A 22,999-nucleotide genomic window follows, 5' to 3' on the forward strand; every position below is an offset into this window, starting at 1 on the left:
ATCCAAAATCCAAAAGTGATAAGTATAAATGCGTAGTCACAAATCTTCAAAATATGCTGCGGTTAAAGTTAATCAAGTTGTTAGCTAAAATGATATTGCTCCATGTCCGGACTAAACTCTAAATTAATCCCGGCCTGCTGGAGCACTTCTTTTGTTATCTAACCCGCATTACCGTTCTTGTATCACCTTGTAATCCGCGTCCAGCTATGCAGGATAGATGCCTAAATCGGCAGTGGAATCATCAAAAACACCCGCTGCAGCCGAAACCTCACGAGCATCCAAATCAGACATCCCGCGTAAGGTTGAAAAGATGAAGTACCAGTATCAAAGGGGAGGATTAAGGGAGTCAAAGGTTCAGAGCATCTGGGACAACATTGGTGACATCGACCTTGGCCATATTGATATTCAGGACTTCAGGAGTCGGGTCTTCTCACCCAACGCATATTGCAGGCCTAGGCAGATGGTGGAAAGTGGCATCGCCCAAGCAGCACGTTTTCCTCCAGCAATCCAGAACTATGAATTAGTAGTAGAGGTTGCTCGACATTACCAACCAAAGTCCAAATTAGTGCTTCTGGAGAATATGACTATCGCCGACTTCTCCCTTGAGGCTATCGGTGATGCATTTGATATCCCCTTTCCAAATAATCCCACAGCTACAACCATAGACGAAGCACAAGGGGCATATGATATGAATCCGGCCCGATGCAGGGCACTGATTAACGAAGAATGGTTCAAAGAGAAAAGGCCTTCGAACACCAGGATTGTGAAAAAGACCCCCAGAAGTGATTTTCATAATGAACATGGGGATATGGTCACCTTACTCAGCCAAGTCATGGGACTTCCTAAGTCCAGCGACTTTGAAGAGTGGATGTTCTATTTTACAGAGCAGGTCTTCGCCGAAAAGTCTAAGTTTGACTGGGCCCAGATCATAAGTGATAACATCCACGCTCAGCTGATTGAGCTCGAAACAAAGAAGTACTTCACCATGACCTCCTATTTGGTCTATATGTTCGCAAAGAACCAGCCACTGCCAGGATTGATAATGAAAGGTGAGATCGCGAATGGGCCCGGTCAAGTGAAAGTCTATGATTGTTACCCGCAGCTGCACTACCAGGATATAGCTCAAAGGGAAAAGAACAGCCCAGCTTACGCGGTTGGTCAGTATGAACGCGTCAATGACGCCTTCACAATGCGCTTGGTTAGGCTAATGCAGGGCGGGTTGCACATCAGGCTCTCGAAGCAAGCTACTACTTTAGTACAGAGGTACGGAGCCTGGTTCATCCAATTCCCAAGGTTTTCCTACATCCGAATAGCTGGCTTCAATGGTGCCCCCCTTCGACTTCCACAGTACCCAACCGATAAAGTAATCCTTATGGAGGTGGCAAGACAATCACGCCCCGCCGACATCTTACTTCGAGAGAGCAAGCAAGCTAGATTCACATTTCCTATGATCATAGGCAACCATGATGTCCAATTGAGAACCCCCACCCTAGCAGAGGAGTCCCTTGCAGAATTGGCCTCTTATGGCCTCCAAGACCATTTCCCAAGAAAATACTTCGATCATGATAATCTGGCAAAAAGGGCCTATGGTCGAAGATACAGAGCAAAGGAGTCAGTTGAAGACTATTGGAAAAATTGCTCCGATGACTACGAAGTCAGGCGACGAGAATATTCTAGGTTGAGTGTGCAGCAGATGCGACTCTTTGAATACCATCAGGTCCCAGATCAGCTCACGGACTCAGGAAATTGCCTCCAAGTCTGAGAATTCGAAGCAGTAAGACACCTCTTGCCAGGCGTTGATTGGTCTCAGGACCCAATCACAGATTTCGAAGCAGTTATGGTAGCCCCAACAAGATACACAGATCAGTGGTTACATCATCAGATCGAGAGGCTAGTCCATGAAGGGGTCCAGTTCACTTACCATTTGATGGGCAGTCTTGACTCTCAGTCTTCCGAAGACGAAGGGACATCAACTGAGAAACCAGAGAAAAGAAAGAAAGCTAAGGCTTGCAGAGGAACTCGGACGTCCAAAAGAACAAGAAGGGAGAAGATTCCCATAAAGAGGCCAGAGGTCACTTCATCTTCAAAAGATCCTAGTTCGTCCGACGATGCCATAGAGTTGGATTGCGTACCTGCTCCGCCTTCCCAGAGCGACATCGATGCATTCGAGGCCAATGATCCTCCTGCACCTGATGTACTAGACACCGAGCCAAAAGGCCTCGAGTTGACCAGACTGGGTAACCAAATAAAAGAAGGAGAAATCCCATCCACCCAGGGGGTCAAAGTGCATGAACCTACCCAGCAGAGCCGTCACGAGTTGCTACTCCTTAATACAGCCAAGGAAGACTCCACCGTCGAGGGAGAACAAAGGATAGACGAAACTCATGAGCCCAGGAGAACTGAAGAGCAACCTTCACAAGAGGATGTCAGACAGTTGTTCAGCGAAATAGGGGAGAACTCAGCTGCAAGCAAAGAGCTTCCTCCCTCTTTCACTCCTCCGATGGCGGGGCAGCTACGAATTTGTGGTCAGCCGGTTGAGAACATAGGAGAACAGAATGTTAACTTGACCTTATCATCGACCCAGACAGTGCCCCAAGAGTGGCTGATCGCCAGAGCTCAGCGTAGGGCCGCCACCAAAGCACCCATCAACCTAGAGGATATCTTCTCGCGAATGGATCAAGCAAAAGCTAAAGGGAAGAAGAAACCAAGGGCATATTCTAGAGTAACCAGGGATGAGCAAAGGAACCGCACTCTTCATGTTGCCACCCCGCCCGTAGACAAGCCAGCAGATCAAATAACACTGGCAGATTATAGCATCACGACTGTCCCCATCGGACGAGCTACAAAAGAGCAGGAAAAGGAAGAATTTAAGGATTCAGTGCAGAACATACTCAGACAACTCGAGGAGATCACAGCGGAAAAGGATATGTATCGAGCCCGTGCTGAACAGGCCGAGGGATACATCGATCAACTCCTACGGCCATTGCACAATCCCTCCGAATCCCATATTCCCCCAAAGGCATTGACACAAAGGACCACGACTGAATTTGAAGGAATTCGGGATACCGCAAAGGCCGTCAGGGAGTGGATGCAGGACATCAAGAAAAAGGGAGAACAGATCCTTAAGGAGGTGAAGGAAATGGCCCTCCATCGAGAGCTCACTCTAGTCAGGCTGTTGGAGGTAAAGAGAGAATCCCTTCACATGCATGAAGTGGCGGCCTCTACCCTTCCCCTCATGAGAGCTCTTTTCTGGACACATGCGCAAATTCCCACATTGTCTGACATCCTAGATCCCCATGGCATCAATGTTCTCAAAGAATGGTACTGGACCATCACCATGAAGAATGACGCCCGGGAAATTATTGACAAAGAAAGGGACGCATGTGAAGTAATTCTGGGGAACATGCAAGAACTAGGTAAGACCATCCTCCGATCAATGGTTTCAGGATGGATAAATGACCTATCCGACAGTGTAATCCGGCCAGACTGGGAAGAAAGGTTGGGGGCAGATAAGGTTTCCTATTCCGTTGGAGACTTGAGTTTTGCTGGTCAGTTCCATTCAGACATATTATGCTTCGAGCGTAATCGCTCCAGCTGGAAGGACGGTTTGAAGCACGTGGACCAGTATCTCGAGGGCATGCAGTACAAAATTCGCCACCCTCCCATGCCTCCGTTCAGTCTACTATTCCAGTTATGTATCAAATTCCAAGAATATGTTCGCAAGGAACGGGCAGCAGGTCGTGATTTATGGCGGGAATACCTGCATGGCGAGGACAAGTTTCTACAGAAAGAGTGTGAAACCGAAATGGAAAAAATAGTTTCTCAAAAGTGCTTTTTCCCCTCAAAATCTTAAAATGTACTTTTGTCCCAAAAAGGTGACAGTTGACTTTTGGTCAACAAATTGTAAAACTTTTGTGCCCCCTTTTTTAATTTGTTCCAAATTGTTGTAATTATCCCTTTTTGGGTAGTTATTGCCCATTTTGGGGTAGTTGTTGATATTTGTCTCCCATTTATGGGTATAGGCAGCATTGCTTTATGGATGAATCTGGGCCATTTATTTAGATTTAATCTAGGCCATTCATCTTTTTTGAAGCCTATTTAAGGGACTGGTTTTCCCTCTTTTTGTAATAAGTTCTTGGATTGTTGCGAAAGCTCTGAAGAAATTTGCAGGAATTAATACAATGAATTAAGACTATCTTCAAGTTTCCTTGTGAGTGCATGGTCTCCTTCTTCACTTAATTTTGAAAGCTTTTTTTAGTTATGTCTATTTATTTTGCATAGCAGTTTTTCAATCAAGCATCTGATAGAATCCCCACAGTCCATACCATTAGAGAATAGCTGATTGCTTTTCTTTCCGCATGGTTAATCTGGACCATTTCATGCTTAGTTCGATTACCAAATATATACTACGAATGTAGAAATTCTAATATCATACTTGGTAATATGAAAATCTGGTTTCTCCTTTGAAGAATGCACTAAGTTTATGCAAGCATTGTGTCTAAATGGCTGATGATGTCTAATCTAGTTTCTTGGAGGTGTCTGTCTGCTTGACTGAATTTGCTGTCTTAGTTAGAATTTACAGTTCATGTTTCTCTCTCTCCCTCTTTATCCTTCCTTTCTTTTTTCCCCTTTTTTATTTATTCGAAAATCTGCAACCCTACTAAAACAGCATCAAATTAACCACTATCATCCGATGGAAAAATCGTAAGTCCCCTTGTGTTTCCAGCATAAACACATCCAGCCACTGAGAGATCCCGCAATCAAGACCTGACAAAAGAAACCTTGAGGTTGTCTCTTTTGATCAAACTTAGAAAACAGCATTAGAGACTTCCTTATCTCAAGAGAGAGTAGGATAATCAGTCGGCTATTCTATTCTGCGTTGGCTGTATGGAGTTTGCAGCGATGCGATTTCATCCACGTCAACACGGTGTTAGGTGAAGAAAAGGTGGAAGATACACAAGATGTTGCAGAGCAACAAGTTTTGGATTCAACAGAGTTGAGGCAGACAAGGCACAGGACAAATCAATTGAGGCAGAGGTTGGTGCACCAAGTGGTGACATCGGTGCACATAAGGCACCCATAAAGGATAAAGATAAAACCGGACATGATAAGGCAGAGAAAAAGGAAGAGGAAAAACAAGAGTAATAGATCAAAGGGAAAGCTAAAGTAACAAAAACTCCAATCCTCATGGCAATTGACACTTCAAAAATACAAAGCCAAGGGAGTTTTCCTCAATTTAACATCAATTTTGACAAGGCGTTTAACCAAATGTCTCCAGCAAAAAGAACGATTGTTGTCGCTGCTCTTCAAGCTCAAGCTAGTCAAGAGTTAGCACAATCTAAGTCTGAAGAGAAGAAGCTTATTGATAAAATAGTTAGAGTTTTAGAACAGATTGTACTGGAATTGCAACTCGATGCTAATGCCAGTTCATTCGGTAAGCTTCAGCACTTGGTAGATCATATATCTACTCAATTTGATTCTTTGACCAAGGCATCAGCCCGCCAAGCAATGGAGAAATTCAAAGATGCCAAAATACAAACATTTTTGCAAACGATTGCAAATGATAAGGCTCAACTTGACAAAGAATTGAAACTAATTGATGAGGCCTTACAAGAAGGTGGTAAGATTTATAAGTCTTGTCTAGTTTTGACAAATTTTTCTACTGAAATAGACAAGCAGATAGATAATTGCAAAGGTCAGCTAGCTCAAATTTCCCAAGCTTATGACCCGATGGTTAACTTGACTGGAAATGTTGAAGGTCAAATTTTGACTCTTATGGGACACATTGGTGATCTGGAGAGAGAGAAGGACAAGATGCAGAGGCAAGCAGGTGAACTCCGAAACCTAATTGGTCCCCGGTTAGACACCTCGATGTGCCATAAGATGGACTGTATTCAAAATATGTCTCAGGAGACTCCAATTGAGTTGACAGCAATAGAATTCCATGCTTATGTTTTGAACGGTTTTGTTTCAAATTTGGAGAAATTGCCGGCAGGGTTGAACACCTATTTTGGGTTCCTTAAGGTTGCATATGCAAATGTACTTAAGTATGTATAGATCTGATCATCCGGTGTGTATATATGTACAAGGAATTTTGTTTCACACCCTATCCTTGGCATTGTTGTCAAAGGGGGAGAGATAAGGTGAAAAATGTACAAGTTGATTATGTATGGAGTGTACAGTTCGGTGATGCAGATTTTTGGGTTGTTGATCTAAGGGGGAGCCTTAGAATTTTTTCATTCTTGATCCGGTGTACAGGGTTCACAATTTTCAACACTTAGCCATTTTTCACACGTGTTGCCATCAATGCCAAAGGGGGAGATTGTTGGCAATTGATACTCATCCAGTGACTTACGATGCTTGATCATGGTTTAGGGTTGTCATTGATGGCAATTCTTCTTGGAGATTCGATCCGGTGGTCATGATTCCTCTTGTCCGGAAGCAGGGGTTAACTGGTAGCCAGTCAACCAGTAAATCAAGGCTATCTCAGTGATGTTTTGGTTTGGAAAGTTTCCGGTGATTGCGGTGATTGATTTTGTGATCTCGGTGAATGTGAAGATCCTTAGGAAGCATGTGATTATACTCTTTTGGTCCGGTGCTATGTTTTGTTAACAATTGAAGCCGACTTGAAGCTACACATTACACTTTTGATAGCCAACTTGAAGGAGACTATTTTTTATAAGATCGGATATATAAGATTGATTTGGCGATTGGTTTTCATTGTGATATAGTTGTGGCGATCCGTTTTGGTGCGATTGAGCGTAGTTTCTCATGCGCATTTGGTTCACCGATAATCCAGTAGTTGACTGAGACAGAAATAGAGCATTTGCAGAGCGAGTACAATCAAAGATCTAGTGCTTAACCGGAATTCATTCATACATTGTCAGATGCTACTTCAAAGTTCATTTCACTGTATGTCCTCATTGTAATTGAATTGTAAGTCAGTGTGACTTCCCTGAGGGTTGTAGCCTTCCGAGTCATTGTAATTGAGCAGTGAACTTTAGGCAATGAGCCTAAATGCAAGTGCATTCCCCATCTATGTAATATTTATGTACTCTTGGCCATAGTATATGAATATTGTGGGTTCCAGCCCCATCGTGGTTTTTCCCTTTCCGGGTTTCCACGTAAAAATTCCGATGTTGTGGATCTATGGTTTATTTATTGCTTGTTTATGTTCTTTACTGTTATGCATTGATAACCGGTGGATAAAGAATAAGTTTGTGAATTTGATTTCCGGCAGATCACTGATTCACCCCCCCCCCCTCTCAGTGATCCCTGACTCTAACAAAATAAAATACAAAGTATTCTATCCTTTCTTGAAGAAGGAAACCTTGAATGTTAAGCTTGTGATCGAACAAGGTGACCCCAAGGTTTACAATGTGAACAATCGACTTTAATGTTGGATAGACTCAGTGATTATGATGTGATTTTGTTGGCAACACAAAGGGACTTACGTTTTGCTAGAACATAGAAACTAACTGATTCAAACTCAAACAAAAGACAAAAGGGAAAGGATTTAATGAAATTTAATCTAACACCTAACAATGCAAGAAATGATTGTTGACTTAGCGAAACCAAACCAAGCTTTTCTTCGCCATGGGGAAACAACTACACAAAGATAGTGCAATCTCCTAAGGGTACGCAAATGATTTTCATATCACTCATGCACATCAACACCATGAACAATGAGCATAGAGCAATTGAAGTTAAGCTTTCAATCAAGTTCAAACTAACAATGCACTACTACACAAAGATGGTGCAATCTCCTAAGGGTACGCAAATGATTTCCATATCACTTATGCACATCAACACCATAAACAATGAGCATAGAGCAATTGAAGTTAAGCTTCAATCAAGTTCAGACTAACCATGCACTACTATTGGCAATCAACAAATTGCAAATGGTATGAACATATAGACTTCACCATTAATCAATAACAAGATCTTCATTCAACTAATTCGACCTCAAGGAAACAAATCTACACTAATGAGAAGTAGAAACCATGCAACATGTTGAAACTCGTACAAAATCCACCATATCTTCAATAAAATCATATGTTTATTTCAACATAGTCTTGGCAACAATCCCTGGTCTTCTCCCACTCTACTACTACTCTATTTTCTAACTCTTATTAACTATTAACCCTACAAAATGAGAAGGTGAAGCCTTTTATAGACATCCCAATTACTACTCTATTTTCTAACTCTTATTAACTATTAACCCCTACTGAATGAGAAGATCCTTAGGAAGCATGTGATTATTCCCTTGCATTAGTGGGATATCTTTATCCTTCATTTGTTTGCTTGCCTCATTCTTCATCATTATCTTTATCCTTCATTTGTTTGCTTGCCTCATTCTTCATCATTCCACATGCTTCCTCTTGTCGTAGATGTTGTCTTTGCATTAACATGCTTGTCCTTGAGATCCTTGATCCTCTTGTCGTTGTTGAGTCTTCATCTTGCAATGTTGATCTTCCTTTTCATTAATCTTCCTTGAACTTGATTACTTCCATGTCAATGTTGTAAAGTCTTTCCCATTGTAGAGTAATCCTCTTCGTTGGTTCTTTTCACATTGTGAATTCCTTGATGTTTATCTTTCATGTCTCCTTGAATGCCCATCCTTCATATTGTACATCATTGAAGTTCCTAGCCATGATTCCTGAAAAGATCAAACACCACAAATCACTAATTTTGTAAATATAAACATATGTTAATCCTCAAATAAAATGCAAGTGAATTAATATAAACAATGAAAAATATGAAACTTGCACTTTCTCTTGCACACTAGGGCATGATTAGGACTTGGTCATGAATTTCCAAGCGGGAATCTATGACCACCAAAGAATTCTGACTTGAAATTGATTCACTTCCTTTACTTGTTTCCTATGTTACCTATGCATACTTAGGTGCAAAAATGAAGGGGAGAAGGAATTTCACCTTGAGCGCATTTCCATACCCTTCAAGAAATGTTGTGGGTGCGATTTCATGTATGCCAAGGAATTTTGAGGGCATGATTTCATGTATTCCAAGGAATTTTAAGGGTGTGATTTCATGTATGCCAAGGAATTTTGAGGGCATGATTTCATGTATGCCAAGGAATTTGAGGGCGTGATTTCATGTATGCCAAGGAACAACATACTCCTCACTTGACTCCTTGGCCGACTTAGCATTTTAGTTCACCATGCATCTCCTTAAGCGCGATTTAAAAGTAGGGAGGAAATTTGATTAGAGCACATTTTCGTGAGTATCATGTATTCCAAGGAATACATGTATGCCAAGAAATTTTGAGGGCATGATTTCATGTATTCCAAGGAATTTAAAGGGTGTGATTTCATGTATGCCAAGGAATTTTGAGGACATGATTTTGTGTATTCCAAGGAATTTTAAGGGTGTGATTTCATGTACGCCAACCAAATTTTGAGGGCATGATTTCATGTATTCCAAGGAAATTTGATTAGAGCACACTTTCATGAGTATCAAGCAATAAAATGAGCAGGATTTCTCTTGGTAGAAGGAATAGCCCCCTCCCTTAGTATTTTTTTCCTTATTACCTTGGGAAGTTTTTAGATGTTTAGAGGAAATTTCCTCTTTGATAGAGCGAGATTACACTAAGCAGACGGAATTTAAAGTAAATGAATGCAATCTTCCCTCGAAATGTCAACTTAATGTCTTAGTTTGCAATATTTTAAACACACCCTTGAGTGTGATTAGGAAGGGAGGGAGAATTCTTACTTTGAGCGCATTTGGAGCATAGGGAAGGAATTCATTCCTTGGGAGTGCATTTGAGACATAAGGAAGAAATTTCCTTCCTTAGAGCGCATTTTCACTGTTGTCATGGAATTTTCCTTAGATGGAGCGCATTTTAGACATTAGGAAGGAAATTTCTTGCCTTAGAATGGAAATGTAGAGGGGAAATTCGCCATGGAAAGGAAATTTTGGGATATTCCCAAGTCCTAAAAGGAAATTTATTGAGATTATTTCCACCTTGTGAATTTAAAATATTCTTCATTTCAACTTTGGAATTTTCTTTCATTCCTTGACAATTTTCCTTGACATCTTTCATTTTAAAATTCATGTTTTGTCAAGCAAATTTTCTCATCTTTTGTCCTTATCTCAATCTTGGAATTCCATGTTTATCAAGTGAATTTCCATGATCTCACTCCATTTATCTTTGGAATCATTTCACATTCCGATTCTTGAATTCCATACTTCAAACATGGATTTCGAAATAATCGTTATCTCAATTCCAGAATTTGGAAGGGCAGTGAAATGTCCCCCTCAATTTTTTCAATTTTTAAACACAATAATTTTGCCCATTAGAGTTAGCAAGATGAAATGCTGAGAGCAATACATGTTGGCGGTTAGACCAGCCACTTCCACTTTTCAGCAGGATAATGAAATGCTGAAACTAAACAACTACTTGGCGGTATAACCAGCCAATTACAAACCAAGAAGACTGAAATTAAGCAAATGACAATCACTCTACCACTTATTCAACGGGAGGACTAGAAATAACAAAACTATCACTCAACCACTTATTCAGCGAGAGGACAGGAGTACAAAATGAAATAGAGATAGGCAGCGAAGCCAGCCTCTTCCACTTATGCAGTGAGCAATACAAGAAAGTATAATGCAGTATGAAATGGACCGTTTCAATACTACTGAATAAAGCCTTGCAATGAGCAACTCTGCAAGATACTATCAATACATTAGAGCTCCAAATCTCCATATATGTAAGGAGGTACTCCAAGAAGCTACAAACAAGAAAACTGGAAAATACAAGCCAAAATGAACACTTTACCAAATCTGATATAGTTTATCAGCATTACCAAAATTAGACCAACAGCACTGTGAAGTCCATATCTCCTTCAAAACACCTTCGAATGGCTCCAAATCAATAGCGAATGAGAGCTAGGAAGGGAACGCCCGAGTTCCAACCTACCAACTAAGCCAAGCAGCCCCAAAAATTTAATGCACGCATTCCAATGTTACTCCAGCATGGTATGGCCTGCCTGTAGAGGGGCAATCTGCCTTAAAAATCCATCTCTTCACTTTAATTCATGAAAATTAACAAGAAGGAATGCCTAGCAGACAAGAATCCAATGAGCCAATACCCAGAACGAACAAACAATCAAGCAGGGAGATATGAGCGAAAAACTGCTTCAGCCATGAACAAACCAGCAACATACAAAAACACACCAACACTCAGAAAACTGAAAAATGCCATGACAAAATCCATCTCAAAGTAGCTCAATCTATTCCTCTGAATGAGAAATAGGCTCTCCAATCAGCTAGGTGCTATCTCTCAAGCACGAAACTGGCAAAAGCTAGGAAGCTCTCAACTTCGAAGCACAAGTCTGGCACAAATTCGGCAACACTTCGTTACAAATATTCATGGATACGAAAACAAGAGCCCAACACTCTTATTTATAACCTTGGTGCCTCCAAATTAAAATTCACATTCCCTCCAAATGGATGCCGAACCCAAATGCACACGAATTTCACCTTAATTTGAAATTTGCATTTCATTTCCCCTCCTTTCCAAGTCGACCTTCACATAGAAGCAAATATACTTTATAAAAATGAAAATAAAATAATAATGTGGCGTCCAAGGTAGATAAGTGAAATATATTATAAAAATAAATTATTTCCCATAAGGCGTCCATCTTGCCTTATTAATATTTCACTTTATAAAATATTTTTCCTCAACTATTATTCACTATCATGAAAAGCAGTGGTTTGGCGACTATCAAAGCTTATTGTGGTTATGTATTGACTATAAGTTAATATACATAATTATATGTCACCTTGGTTACTATCAGATCCTAAAATGTTAAATTGCCTTTGTTTAATCCTATATATAAGATGTGCATTATTTTATGGTGAATTGAGTATATATTAATAGAATAAAAAGTATTATTCTAATTAATATATTACTAATACTTTAAAAGTAAATGAACTTTTATGAGATATATAGATATAATTTTATTTTGTGTTGACCAATTAACTATAATTAATTAGTTTATAAATTATAATTGGTCTTTCAAAATATTAGGTTATAGAACTTCCATATTATGGTCAGTATATTACTATAGATGCTAGAGAACTTATGATATGCTTATGTTAATGTTTTCTAGACAAGTTATTGCCATAACCTTATATTATAGTTATCTAATATCAAAGTTATAACATTATATTGCACTATTATTTTTATTCCTTTTATAAGAAGCTAATTGAATAAATATTACCAAGATATAATTAAAGATAATCTATACATTGGACATATTACTATAATTATATTAGTGAATCACAATTAAATATGATAATATGTATTTTTATATGTGTCTAAGAATACATAATTGCCCTCCACAAATGATTAAGGTATCTATAAGCTAATATTAATGAGTTATAAGCTCTATCTAGTTAATATTTTAACTAGATTATTAATTGATATGTTTAATTAGCTAATAGCAATTGCAATAATCTAATAACTACAGATTAAATATCAAACTAATTAGTTTAATAAAATATAATTTATGAAAATAATATTATTGCTCTTGATAACCCCCCCATTGTAACTAAATTAATTATATAGTTCTATAATGACTAACTTAACTCTATTATATTAAAGCATTGATATGATTAGGTATATCAATCTCTTCTTACAATTAATGTTCTTTTGTTATTATTAAAAATAACTAACGTAATATTTCACTAAAACTATCTTAATTTAAATGGCCTACTATTAATATCTGGTATTAATGTTTAAGGCCATTTATAGACTATTAGAATGTACTTAGATATGATGTATTAGAAATAATTAAAATAATAAAACTATTGATAACACCTATATATCTTCTCTAAAAATAATTAGAAGATAGTTATAGAGAAGATATATAGGTGTTAGTTATTTTTTGTGGTAAGCTGATGCTTAATGCCATGTGAGTCAATTAACACAGTCCATCATTAATCTTTTATGTAATCTACTAATATCTATAAAACAATATAAACTATTAGCCATTTTCCTAATCATAAAATTTTGTTTATAGAATCAAATTCTTGTCAATTATTTTAAACCTATTTGGTAACGTGTATTTTTTATTAAATGACCATTTTAATCGCCCAACCTTATGACATAAATAATACTTCACCTCAAGTCATCCCCTTAAGTCATAACCAGAAATACATAAGTCATACACCTAGGCCAAGGGGGGCATTAAAATATATTAAAAATACTTTTCCCATGTGTTGAACAACTGCCAAAGTGAACTGAAGGCCAAAGTACTGAAAACTGCACTACCAGAAATAGCCTCTGAACTGAACCACTCAAACCTAACGAAAATAGCACTTACTAAAAATAGTAAACTGCTAAAAATAGTAAGTGTGACCAAATGCATTTTAACCACATTCTGAGCAGCTGTCACAACTTACTAAAAATAGTAAGTCAGGAAACGTCTTCAGATTCATTTGCATGTCACACCATCGCAAAGCTCTCTGAAAACCCAAAAAAATGAGTTGTCCTCACCCCCACTTACTAAAAATAGTAAGTTTACCAAACTTCATTGATTATTACTTGTGTATCATCATTGAGAAGCTTCTCGAAAACCCAGAAGGAATCCAAAATCAAAACTGTAAAACTCCAACATGCAAGCACCAAAATTGCCAAAACATCCTCCTAGAAAATAGGAAACCCTAATTTCTGCCTCTGACTGACCAACGGGTCTTGGGATTGGCCATCAGTCCCCAAAACAAACTAGAGCAGTAAAGGGGACATTACGGGCAAACTCAACTTATGCAAGGATTGAAGGGGAACCTTGACCTAGAGGTGCATTTCTTAGAGGAAATCCACCTTAAACATGCATTTTGCCCTTGAGATTAAATCCTCAAAAAATTTCCTCATTCCACATCTCAACCTAGGAATTCCTGACTTGACTCACCTATTCCAAACCTGAACATATCCCTACCAAGAATGAAATCTATACTTACTACATGAATTGAACAACATTCTCTCATCCAATTTGACAAGACATCACCTTCTTTAAGAGCTAGGAGACTAAGAAACCCAAAAACGTTGCCAAGTTGAGAAAACTAAGCAAAAACACCTATGCTAACAAGTAAAAAGAGGGGTCCCCATTTGCAATGGGGCAATGTGTGAAAACTTCACAATAGTGTTGTTGAGAAACTTAAGCAACAATTTTTTGGTCCATTCAAGATCATACAGAAGGTTAGAGAAGTAGCTTACAAGTTGAGGCTGCCAGAAGGTAGCAAGGTGCATAATGTATTTTATGTTTCACGCCTTAAGAAGCCACTGGGTCACAATCCAATTGCTTTTGTTGAGTTAAACTCTCTTGGATGAAGGGAAGCTCATCTTAATTCCTAAGGTGGTGATTGAATACAAAGAAAGGAAGTTGAGGAATAGGGGCATCAAAGAATATCAAGTGTAATGGAAAAATCTTCCAATTGAAGATGCTATATGGGAAGGGAGCAAATTTTGGAGCATCTTACTTTGCAATTGCTTGGGAACAAGCAATTTTAGAGAGGGAGAGCTGTAATGTCCCCTTCTCACACGTAAGCAAATATTCAACTTGTAGCATCGTAAATTGTCACCGAGCCAATTTACACCTCATGTTTGTGCCCCTACTTTAGCGCATCTCCCCCTCATCTCCTATCTAGGTCCATTCAGTGCCTTAACTCCAACTTTTATGCCTTAAATACCTACCAAATGACTCTCTAGAGGTGTGTCCTCCCTGGGCCTTAATTTTGGCCCTTGATTGAGGAGGACCAAGGCACCACCAGCACTCTAGTCCCCCTCTTTGGGGCCCAATTTTCAAGGAGAGGGTGAAACCCATCTCTTCGGCGGGAAATGAATTCGGTGGCTCAATCTGACCATTGGAGATCAGCCTAATTGGTAAATTGACCTAGATCCTTATATATAAGTGCATTTGATCAACCTAATTTCATAACTAGTAATTTCATTCAAGCAATCAAGAATTCAAGCATTGAAGCATTCATCATCAAGCATTTCCAGAGGTCTTCAAGGCTGCATATTCTTCATTCAATCATTGTGGAGCAAATTACAACATTCATATGCAAGCATGTGTGTGATTAGGGTTTTGCCATGTTCATAACATTTCATACAACATATGTGATTACATTCAAGAAGCAAAGCATCATTATTAGTCATTGCAGATCTGCGGTATATCCTTCCATTATTTATTTCAGTATATGCAACATTTGATTCAAGATTAAATCCTAAACCAGGGTTTGACTTAGGCAAACCCCTATTCCCAACCTTTTCCCCCTTCTTTTTGTGTGTAGGAAGCAGGTACGGAGCTGCGAACTTCAGGATAATCTTTATTTACAAAGACGAATCGATCCCCCATCAGAGTGCGAAAAGTGCGGAGGACCAGAGCGACCATCACACAGGTCCCGATAAATCAAGAGCTCCTTCTGGTAATAGATCTGAATCCTCTTACAATCCTCAGATCCAAGTTTGTGGCTTGATCCGACGACTGTAGCTCATTGTTTGTGCATATTTACTTCAATTTCAGCCCATTTACCCTAATTTCAGCATCTTCAATAAATCAATTCAACTCAAGGGAAAGAAGAGGCATTCAACACCCCTCGAATTAGATCAGCATTCAAACCTCTTAGGGTTAGATCTATCTAATTCCTATCTTTCCCTAATGTAATGGTCCCCAAGACATAAAATTAGTGGTTTTCATACATCTTATGGTGGAAACCCTAATTTTTCACCATTAGCTTGTTTTCCATATTTTCCCATAGGCTAATTGGCACCAAAAAAGGGAACAGTAAATTAAATAATTAAGTTGTCAAAAGTTCTTTTTTTATGTTTTTATATTGACAACTTATTTTAATTATTTAAAAAGTGACTTGAGAGGAAAAAAGGGTTCTTAAATATTAATGTGAATATGATGTTGAAGTTAGAACCAGAAAGGTAAGACACAAAAATCTGAAACTTAGAAAGATCTCACAAGAACAAGATACACAAAATTTTATCCTGGGAAAACCCTCCACCTGAGGGTGAAAAACCCAACCATACCAAAAATCAAGTGGAGGGTGAAAAACCCAGCCATACCAAAAATCAACCTTTATTAAAGGCACAAATCTGATACAAAGCTTCACAAGCTTAATCACTTGACAATTAACGAAATAAGTCGATAATGTCTCAGACAACTGATAGCTACTACAATACAGCTTGAACATAGGCTTTTTATATATGTCGATCCCTTAAACTTCACGCATCCCCCAAAATACAATCCGCAACAACCGTGTGATGACAAAGCAAGCTCAAATATGAATATAGTGAAAGTAGACGAAGAGCCAACACTTCACGCGCCCAATATCCAAAGCGGCAATTACATTGAATTACGTTTCATAAACCGCCACCGACCAAGCAACAAATACGTTGACACCATTGCACTTCTTATCAGATGTAATACGATAAGACGCTTCCACCAAGTGCAAAATTCCCATGAAGCCAAAGGCAATATGCGATGGTCGGTGACAGGTAACAAGAAACTGGAAACACTTCCAGCTAAGAAGGAACTCATAAATGCAGAGATCAATATCTTCAAACAGAGACAAACTGATAAAAGTAAGGCACGATATCAACAAAATGGTTATACAACTATCGCAAGAAAAATAAAATCTCCTACAGCATATGCAAACATTAACACTCCCTCATAGCAAAGGAGATATTATTTTCTGATTTTCAAGTCATGGAGTCTCTCAACATGACAAACACGATGGCTACACCCATATGTGTAAAAAGCAACATTTTATTACGGATTCTCTCAACATGATAGCATCATGGATTCACTCAAAATGATGTTCACCATTGCTACTCCCATGACTGAAATAAACACAAGCTCTCATCATGGAGTCACTCAACGTGATGTTGTCATGGAGTCTCTCAACATGACATCCACCATGGCTACTCCTAGAGGGTGGAACAAGGGCTTTCAACTCAAACTTCTCTAGCAGAGAAGAATGCATTAACAAGGGCTTGCACCTCAAATTTCTCCATCACAGAGAAAAATGCATTACAAAGGCTTTCACCTCAAATTTTTCCATCACAGAGAAAAATGCATTACAAGGGCTTTCACCTCAAATTTCTCCATCACAGAGAAAAATACATTACAGGGGCTTTGACCTCAAATTTCTCCATCATAGAGAAAAATGCATTAACAAAATCTTCATGATGATGTGGCTCCCTCTAAACCTGATATCAACCTTCTGACCTCCTCGTCCAAGGTTGCCTCTAATGAAATGACAGGCTCCTTCTGAAGCTGGATGTCAGGCTCCCTCTGAAGCTGAAAAGACCACGATCCTAGAACATGTGTAGCCTCCACCTCTTTATTGCCGGTTCCCATTGAGTTAGTCATGTAGTTGAGTCTTATCTTCCCATAAGACTCCTCCAACATTGTTCTTTATATCAGGAATCTTTTGGTATGCATTAAGGTCTACTCAAATACACCACATACTGAGTGTTCTCTCCTTTGAACAAGACAAAGATTGCAGATTATAGCAATGACAACAATGTGATAAATGATCACAGCAAACACAAGCTAATAGGATGCAGATGCCAAATAAGAGCAATGACACAGAGAAGCCGTGATCTTGTCCTTCCAAAACAATAAAGTGGACCTCACACAATGTGATACCCTCAAATCAGTTGCATTACAGAGATCTCGTTGTGTTTTGCAAGGCCGCTCAAGAAATCCAAAATAGGAAGAAATGAAGTCGCAGCTTCAAGAATGGCGTTGTCTTCAGAAAACATAGATCGAATAACACCAAACAATAAACAAGCAACCCTCCCAGAATCCTGAGGCCTCCTGTGAGGGAGACAGCCTCAAACTTGCTCTGATACCATGTTAAATTTAGAACCAAAAAGGTAAGACACAGAAATCTGAAACTTAGAAAAATCTCACAAGAACAAGATACACAGAATTTTATCCTGGGAAAACCCTCCACCTGAGCATGAAAAACCCAGCCACACCAAATATCAACCTTTATTAAAGGCACAAATCTGATACAAAGCTTCACAAGCTTAATCACTTGACAATTAACAAAATAAGTTGATAATGTCTCAGAAAGCTGATAGCTACTACAATACGACTTGAACATAGGCTTTTTATATATGTCGATCCCTTAAACTTCACGCATCCCCCAAAATACAAATCCGCAACAACCGTGTGATGACAAAGCAAGCTCGAATATGAATATAGTGAAGGTAGACGAAGAGCCAACACTTCACACGCCCAATATCCAAAGCAGCAGTTACATTGAATTACGTTTCATAAACAGCCACCAACAAGCAGCAAATACGTTGACACCATTGCACTTCTTATCGGATGTAATACGATAAGACGCTTCCACCAAGTGCGAAATTCCCATGAAGCCAAAGGCAATATGCAATGGTCGGTGACAAGTAACAAGAAACCGGAAACAGTTCCAGCTAAGAAGGAACTCATAAATGCAGAGATCAATATCTTCGAACAAAGACGAACTGATAAAAGTAAGGCACGATACCAACAAAATGGTTATACAACCATCGCAGGAAAAATAAAATCTCTTGCAGCGTACACAAACATTAACATATGAAGCCAAACAACTTTAATATTTTATTCACCAAGAAAAATTATTAAAAAAGGAGCTATAAAGAGAAAAGGGTTACCGTTTATCATATCTGCTATTTGCTCTAAGGAGATTTCAATTTTCCTATTTCTTGAGGACAAAAACCCCCTAAAAAATCTAGTTTCAGGGATGAAAACCCTCCTAGCTGTAATTGGTGATTATGACAATTGTGCCTACAAGTAAAGATTTTTCAGATTGTTGTTAAAGATAGACATTTCTTATTTTTATTTTTTAACATGATGAAGATTTTGATGTTGTTTAAATTTTCAGTAGAGTTTTGAAGTTTTTGTGAGGTGTTTGAGGCGATAACAATGCCTTCCCTTGCTGAACATACCTCCTTATAAAATCTTAAACATCTCTAAAATGCAAACTTGATTAATTTTAAGGGTTTTATCTAATATTTCCTTAGTCCTTCATGCTATTTTTGCTGGCCATACAGATTCAAAGAAGATTTTGAAGAGGTTGTACTATCTACAGGCAAGCCATACATGTTCAAAGGAGGGGCGTGTGAATATTCAAAAGAAGCTTTGGATTTTTATTCTGTTATTTTGGGTGTTTGGAGTTGCCTAGCATCACCAATTTCATTCCTATCACCTTTGCACTGGACTTTGGGGTTTCCATGGTGTGATAAGCTGATTTGTGTGTTGCACATGAGTCAGGATTGCTCCTCTGAGTTGTTCCATTTCTGGTTTTTCAGTTGGTATTGTTGCTGGATGTTTTTCTACATCCAATATCGACTCTTGGTATACTCCTTTTAGTGGTATTTCAGTTTAGGGTTGTGACAGCATTTTAGGGTGTTGCATCAGCATTTAGAGGAGTTTGCAGCATGTTATAAAAGTGTATCAGACTTGTTTTGACAGTGTGACAACAGTTATTAAATGTTATTAGACCTGCATCAGCCTCTTGCATCAACTATTAGAGGTATACTTCAGTTGGGATAAAGATTTTATGTTGTGGGAATGATATTCTATGTTTAAACTAAGTCCTTGAGGCAAATTTATGTGCGTGCAGTAGTGTTATAAGTCTGATTAGAATATAAATTAATTGCTGCAGCAGTTTACTTCACCCATTATCAATTTCTAATGCATTTAAATTTAATATGGAAACCCCTCAAATGGTACTATCACCAGAAACTATCTTTGTGTGCACTTTTTATATTGCAAGTTGGACAGTTTACCGCAAACCTTTATAGCATAATCATTCAACCTATTTGGCAATGAACAAGCTAGCATTATCAATCATTTTGGTCAATGTCAAGCTTATAAATTATGCTAATGGCTTGCATTGCACACACACAGTCTGCCGACAAGGTGTTGATAGGCTGAATTGTCACCTGCATGTCATTTTATGTAGTCTGCCTAAGAGGTGTTGATTAGAATGGCTTTGCTGCCTGCGTATTCTGGTCAGCTTTCCACCATATCATTTGTAACTACATTCAATTAGATTAGCTGTGGTTGGAGGCACTGTATGCTCTCACCTTGCCCACTCCGGAATCTGAATGATTAGATAGTGTTGAAGACAATGCACTGCATCTTTTATCTTGCAAAAATAAAAAAATAAAAGGTAGAGTGGGTTGTTACATAAGATGTAAGCAATGAAACTTGATGGTATTCTACTTACAAACCTCCATAGGACTAATTAGCTTGGATATGTATTCAAATGTTGGTGCCAAGTGAAGTATCCCACCCCAAATGTAGCCATAAAATTTTTTGCCTTTTAGTAATTTCGTCAAACAGTTTGCTTGACTCGTCTGATTCATGTTTTCAATGTTTGTATGCAAAAATTGATCTTTCTTATTGCAGGTTTGTATACCAGGGTTATGTAATGCCAGAATATAATGAGCATTCACATGCAATCAAGTTTAAAATGACAACTGCAGTATGATTATTTTTTGCTATTGAAATCTGAATATAATCTCTTTGAAATATTATTTCTTACTGCCGAATTTCCAATAGATGATCTTGACTTTTAAACCAAACAAGAATACATACAGAAATTAAGATCCTTGCTGCTACAGGTCTGAGAACATACCGAAATCACCTCCAAAGTTCATTGAATATCTTCAACAGGTCTGCAATTTAGTTTCAGTCACAACCAAACACCAACAAATGCATAACATTCTTCCTTCAAACTGAAAATGACCCCATAAAGTTATGCACCATGTAAACTGGGTACTAGAAAGGCTCAAGATGATCTGAAAATGTAAACTGAATACTCCTGTAGCTTCTTGACACACTGATCAGCAACAGTGAGAAATATTACATCCACGATTTCTCCCACTATAAATCAACCAAAAGCTGAAGATAATGCTCTAATCTCAAATGTCCAATATCAGAAAATGCTCAATGCTTTCAATGAACATTAACTCAACTAGCACAAACCCTATTTCATAACAGTGTGTCCTGATATTACCTTGCCAGGCAACACTCTTAAATAAATTCAAGAAGCCCTTTAAACCTGCATATTATATATCAATCTCCATCACCCAGCTATGGAAATTCATATGCAAAGATACCTAGAACGGTATAGGCGATGCCCTAGGAGATATGAGCAAAAAGGAGGGTTTTGTCTTGCCTGTAGACTTCACAAATTTGCCTATCAAATCCTCTAGAGAGATTTCAATATGAAACCTCCAACAGTCTGATAATGAAGCACAATGGTGAATCCTGGATGAATCCACACCAAAGATGGATTTGGGTTTTCCTTCAAAACCACCAAGAAACTCCAAGGATTTTTGTCCTCAAATTTCCTACAAATGAAGCTAGAGCTCCCAACTTCTTGAGAGAAAATAAATTAACCAAGTATATGCCAAATGAGCTCCCAAGTACCATTTTATAATGCTTTCATCCTAATGCCCTAATTAGGGTTTGCACCTTTTAAATTAAACAGGACTTTTAATATTTTATAATATCAATGTCTCCCAAAGCACCATTAAAAGTCACTTTATAAAATAACTTTTACAAAGTCACTTTAATACATTACTATATAAAATAACTTTTATAAAGTCACTTTATTAGATTACTTTATAAAATAACTTTATAAAGTCACTTTATTATATTAAATAATGTAAAATTAAATATTTAATTTAACTTCATTATTTAAACGTTATTCAATATAATATCCATAAAAACTCAAGTTGCCATAATACTATCAACTTCTGCAATAATGGGCTATCCAAAAATAGCCCAGATACCCATTAATATGACTTACTATAAATAGTAAGTATGATCCAAACGTCCAAGTGACTTCTAAAAATAGTAAGTGTATATCAAAAAGCCCTGAATGATTTAAGGAAGGCATACCACAAATAAACTGGGACACTGAGCTGAAGAACATTGATATAAGTACCAAAAGGTCAGATGAAGAGCCATAGAACACCCTTAGAAGAGTCCCCTAATCAACATGTTAGCCTACGGGGACCAAAGTCACGGGCTAACTTATAGAAATAGCTGATGCTTAAAAAGGGGACATTAGACCAAACTTGTGGGTTTATCACATAGCCCAATTGGATCTTCCTTGATAAGAAATTTGGCAAGTCATATTATTCATTCATCAACAGCTAATTTGAGATATCACATCACATTAATGCATAATCAAACCATTTTGGGCTCTAATATCAAATAGAAGCTCTGGAATCAATTTGTGGTGATGAATATAAGATCTCTTGTCTAGAACTTTGATGTGCTATTACAGCGACTAGAAAAAGAAATATGCCTCTACAATAAGAATAGCTTCTGTGGTAAGAGTATGATAACTAGAACATTACTTGGAAACCTACAAAATGAGACACATGAAAGAAAATAATTTTGGTTGATACAATATTTCTCTTACACTCTGAATGCTCTTGCATCACTAGCTATCAAACCATTTTGACTTCACACAATAAATGCAACAAGGACTCACGTGTTTCAGCAATTTCCAAAAGATTCCAGCTACTATGGTCACAATATTCTCACAGTTTCCCACAGTAGTATTCAAACAGGATTTATGAAGAACCCTCTAAAATCCTATTTACAGATAGCAATAATCATATTAATTCAAGCCTAGTTCAAGCAAAAAATATGCTGTTTAGTTTTCTAGATACAGACCAAAGTGGACTACATGTATCAGATTGTAACTCAGACTGAAACTTTCATTTTGTTCTTCCCCTCGAATATAAGCATTTGCATTACTGATTACTCACAAGCTGCAAGTTATATCATAAACTAAATGAGATGGTAACATTTACATTCTGCAATAGATATTGTCTATTAGCTATTGCAGGTCTGTTCCTGGCAGTTTCTGAAATACCAGAACAAGTATCATGCAATTTTTGTACAATGCTATATATACTCATATG

At 38.0% G+C, this 22,999-nt stretch overlaps 1 protein-coding gene across 2 annotated transcripts in view; it reads right to left on the reverse strand.

Annotated features, from left to right (window-relative positions):
- Positions 1 to 22,999, reverse strand: part of LOC131044215 (acetolactate synthase small subunit 1, chloroplastic) — a 140,284-nt gene that overhangs the window by 41,949 nt on the left and 75,336 nt on the right. The window lies entirely within an intron of this gene.

Source organism: Cryptomeria japonica, chromosome 6 (assembly GCF_030272615.1).
Source record: "Cryptomeria japonica chromosome 6, Sugi_1.0, whole genome shotgun sequence".
NCBI lineage: Eukaryota > Viridiplantae > Streptophyta > Pinopsida > Cupressales > Cupressaceae > Cryptomeria > Cryptomeria japonica.